Below are 5,000 nucleotides of genomic sequence, written 5' to 3'. Positions count from 1 at the left end.
GTAATGACTTTGGTTTTGGTTTTAAGACACTCATTTGAAAACCGCTCTAATAAATACATAAATAAATAAATAAATAAATAAATAAATCGCATGAATTTGTGACTCATGGTCTCTCGTTATGTTCTCAACTTGCACTCGCCTTCGGCTCATACAATTTTTTAGAGCTTTCAAAACATCACTTGTACATTACGAAATGCATTAGCAGACGCAGCGAATCCATCAGCCAATCATTATGCAAAGCGAGTATTCACTCTTGGATTGGCACGGATATTCGTCTGGTCGAAAATGAGGCCCAAAGTTTATAAGCCAATGATCGTAAGCCAACGCAATCTAAAAATCTCATTGAAAACCTCTCATCGTTCTTCTCTTCGTGGGAACTTCGCCACAAACATGGGCCGATCAAGGAGCTTACAATTCCAATATTAGGTCTATGTAAAGGCAATTTTCACAGATCAAGGTATTTTTAGATGATTTCTTAAATAACATTTGGCTCGGAGGACTGACCATTCTCAAAATCTAAAACCAAATCGGTCTGTAAGGTTTTTTTTAATTTTTGGCTAAATGAAAGTTTCAACCTGACCTTGCCTCGAGTCCTAAATCTCTCTATTCTTGCACCAATAACGTTGTGTAATGTGGTCTACTATTTCCATCCATGAGGGGTTTAGTAATATTTGACTTTGGAATGGAAAAAGTAACAAACATACGTTTAGTAGTTAATTTTCTTGGTTATATTTTCCAATGTAGGACGAATTTTGATAAGCGAACTCGACGGGCAATAACTAGCCTTAATCATCTATGAATTTTCTCCTTCTGCTCAACAACTAACTGAACAATGCGTTTCTTCTTCTGGGGCAAATTACACTGGGAGACAAAGAAATTTAAGAGGTTCCATAACTAACAGGGCACATACCGAAAGTTCAGGGTGTACGCCAACAGAGAGGACAATTTCTGCGTTTCGTGTGCTAAACATGATTGGCGGGTACGTTTATTCAATCAAATAGCTTTGTCTCAAATGGACGGTAAAGAAACGAGATGCACTCGCAGAACGATTGTATTTTACATTTAATATATACATGAAAAAATTACTCAGTTCTGTTTGGTTAAGAGCAGTGCAGTTCAATCGTAACACCAGTTCACATTGCACATCGAAATTCAGGATTATGATTGGCTGAAAGACAATGGGAAATTCGCTAAGCCAATGATATCACGTTAAGTATTGACGAAAACTTTGTGCGGAGACTTTGAAAAAAGTTTTCTCGAGTGAAAAAATTCTGTCTGCAAGAAGATGTTCCGGTGCTTCCTCTATGCGAATTTTTCTCGTTCATCTTATTCATAAATAATCATACGGTTTTTGCCGTTCAATTTGGAATTCATTTGCACTTGTGAGTTTTTCAAAAAGCTGAAATTGCACGAGCCGCTTCAGCTTCAACTCGCTCGCTTCAACTCACTGACAAGTCCTCATTTTTAAGGATGCCACCGGACGGAAAACCTTGCATATTCCAGTTGGCTTGTCATTCAGTGCAGTTTTCATTTTAAAGCTTTCACTGGGAGATGATTCATTTGTGTGCTTGGATTGAATTCGTTCAGTTTTTTGCGCATTTCGACTTTTTTCGAAGCTGCAAGCGATGATCTAGGCTTCTTAACTCTTCGCGGGTTAACCTGTCACAGATTACAGTTTCCTCGCAATAACTTATGTCATTAATAAAAAAGGAAAAATAGTCTTCTTGGAAGCTTAATCTACGATCATGCGTTCGATTCTCTTCTCCCGCAGCATAACCTCCCAGAAAAGAAAAAATTGTGACTTATCAACATAGAGAAGGTTTAAACACGCATTTGAGAGCAACAAGTAAAGGTCATTTTAAAGCGCGAGAAAAAAAGTTCCAAACGTCTCAACAAGTTTCGAGATACTTACCTCGCTGGCTGCAAAGGATGAAACTCTTTGGACAAAGGCGTTTATTCCGGCTGACAATTGCCTTTTATTGGTTTTGAAACGTCACTAATGTATTTTCTTGTCCCCGTTTCAGCGATCACGTGTTGCGGTAGTTATTGGGAAGCTTAAGAAAGCGTCGTTTTTGAGACGTGGATGGCAACCGCAAGTGAGCTGTTTTCCTTTTTAACTTGTCTTCACACAATCGAATTTATAGTGCTAAGGATGTTTCTCCATTAGAAATGATTAGTTAAAAAAGTCTCGGGGATACAACTGTCCTGTCATGCAAAAATTCACTTCCGGTTGCCGTCCGCAAACGTGGCGTGCTTAATAGGGAGCTTGAGCACGAGATGTTTTTGAACGGAGCAACGGACGTCACTGATGTATTTTGTTGAACCCGTTACAGCGAAGTGAACGTTTTGCATGCTGGCGTCCTGGCACGCAAAATGCTCAATTCCGGTTTCCCTCCCGTCAGCTGGAAGTTGTCCTGGAATGCAGAATGTTATCTTGCGGTTTTCGTTCCGTGAGCTGGAATACATGTTGCTTCAGTCCCTGCTTTCAGAGTTAATGCGGCTGGTTCTCAATTTAACATATGGTTTAATCGCCTGGGGCCAAGTTGCTTACTCACAGTTGAATAAACTATTACTGCTTCAAAAACTCGCCTTGTGCTTCATGAAATTTTGCTTCATTTATCTCTTCTATAAAATCTTACCCATGATATGCTCTATTTTGAGACTATGTTCACATTAAGGTATGACTGACACCTTTAACAATTCTACTCGTCAAAATATTCCAAGACTATTTAAAAAGTTGAATTTGATTCATCCCTATAAAACTACGTTTGTCTTCTTCTTCTTCTTCTGGTAATTTTTATGATATTTTTAAAATATTCGCGACTGAACCAACAATATAATTCAGTTACTCGTTTCGGTGCCAAAGTTTGGAATTGTCTGCCACCTCAAGTTGTTGTTGCTTTAGTCGAAACAGTTTCATCCTTGGCAGTCAGAGAGGTAAGTGTATCCGTCTTAACTGACTGCAGAGACGTTTAGCGCTAAAAAATGACCTTTATGCTCTTATATGCGTGTTTGAACCCTCTTTATGCGTCACACTGATCATGCGTTCTTTTTGAGAGGTTAAAGCTGCGGGAGAAGAAAACGAATGATCAAAAGTTACGATACCAAGGGATTTCATGGGCAGACTGGTTTTCCATCTTTTGAAAATCGTTACGGGCAAACTGTAACCAGCGACTGGTTGACCCGAGTTACAGAGACTATAGTTTGCAGTGTCGAACAAGGTCGAAATATGCAAAAATGAATGATTTCAGTCCAAGAACACAAACTAATCATTTATAATTCAGATAACTGAAGTGACAAGCGATGATGCGTGGTTCCTCTTGGCATCCTAAAAAATGAGGAAATATTTCAGGCAAACATATTCTCATTTTCTGTATATGGGCTTGATGCGTCATATTTCGGAAAAAATCAGCCTTGACTTAGTTTTTTCTCTCTTTTCTCGTTTGATTTGTTTCAAAATTCGAAATTTTCTAAAGAAGTAGTAGTTTTACAGTAGTTTTCTAAAGAAGATACAGTAGTTGGAGTTGACATATTCCGTCTTAGGCGAACTTATGCAAACACTTCTCATGTGGCTACTTTTATTTTAGTCGGAAAATGAACTTCTTAATCCGTCTTGTATGCCTGCCAGGTGCAATGATGAAGTGCGTTCGATTAGTATTTACTTTCTCAATTTAAGAGATGAAAAGAATCGTTTCTCACATCGCCTTTAGTCTAAAAGCCTCCCCGAGAAAAGCTAGCTGATGCATTTAAAAATAAGTCCGTTGTGAAAATTGCGGAGACGCTTTTAGTGACCTTTAGTCTTTTATCCAGGTTGGTCGAGTTTCCGCCTTGATTTCCCTCACTATTAAGAAAAAACAGGAAACCACTGCACGGATCATGTCCTGAAATTTGGACGAATAATTACTACCGCCTCTGAACCGCTATTACCAGAAGAGAAGAGGTGACGTGACATTGATGTCAGGGTCGTGCATGCGTGACAGAACTTTCCTTCTGGCTGGGAGGGAAATGCTAAGCAGGGTTTAGTATTTTTATCCACGAAATCATGAACGTCATTTGGAACGATGGCGCCAATGTTAAGAATCAGTACGTGTCAATAACTTTCTACTTTCTTGATCGACATAACGTTCCATGGGACACTTTTTTTTTATCACATGTCAGCTGTGACGCATTGCCAAGCACTTGATGACGTATGTTATTCGACATGAGGAAAGAGTTTGTGACCCGGATGAACGTACACAGTGCCGGCTTAAACACGTACCAAGGTTTATTTAAAGACTTCCTCGCCCAGTTCACATTAATGATCTTGGTATTTGTTGACAGACAGAAAACGTTTGTTTGAATTTGTAACGTGGGTGTGATGGAGATACTGCCGTGAAAAAAGTAACCCACTTCCTTATTCTCAAAGTTGGACTGGAACAAGTATGAAGAGTAGAAAAACTGGGGCCTGTTCTTCCGCTTTACGACTCTTCCCATCTTTGTATCTGTTCGACCCGCAGCATGCTGGAACTCTAGGGCTGGGCCGCGGCGAAGTCACTCCACTGAGCCAAGATGGCATCTAAGCTTGTCACCGTTTTGTTAGTTTATTAAAGAAAAGAGGTAGCTTTACTTCTCAATCGTCAAAACATATTCTTCAGAAATCGATCACAAAACAAGGGGAGGGTGCCCGGTTTGAATGTCTATTTTAATTAAGGGCCAATTGTAAATAACCAATTAACATGTCAGCTGTGACGCAGTGCCAAGCATTTGTTGACATGTGTTATTTTACAGAAGGAAAAAGTTACTTACCCGTTGTTTAAACACGTACCAAGGCTTATTTAAAGACGTAGTCGCCTGTTTACATTCATTTGATAAAGGTAAAGAAAAACACAGATCTTGATCTTTTTTGTTGTTCAGTTTACCGAGAGAAAACATTCGTTTGATTTTGTGACATGGGTGTGACGGAGATAAATAATGTAACCACTTCCTTATTTTGACTGTTACACAGGAACGGGCATGAAATA

The 5,000-nt window shown here is 39.2% G+C and overlaps 1 protein-coding gene across 1 annotated transcript in view; it reads right to left on the bottom strand.

Moving 5' to 3' along the window:
- LOC137986677 (uncharacterized) overlaps positions 1-2,126 on the bottom strand; it is a 4,142-nt gene extending 2,016 nt beyond the window's left edge. The window contains exon 1 of the mRNA XM_068833619.1: positions 1,913-2,126. The gene's annotated coding sequence lies outside the window, so the exon portion shown is untranslated. The remainder of the gene's footprint in view (positions 1-1,912) is intronic.
- Between the last annotated feature and the right edge of the window lie 2,874 nt (positions 2,127-5,000).

This window comes from Montipora foliosa, unplaced genomic scaffold (assembly GCF_036669935.1).
Source record: "Montipora foliosa isolate CH-2021 unplaced genomic scaffold, ASM3666993v2 scaffold_263, whole genome shotgun sequence".
Lineage (NCBI taxonomy): Eukaryota > Metazoa > Cnidaria > Anthozoa > Scleractinia > Acroporidae > Montipora > Montipora foliosa.
Note: the sequence above shows the minus strand (reverse complement) of the source record. Positions and strands in the feature narration are given on the sequence as shown.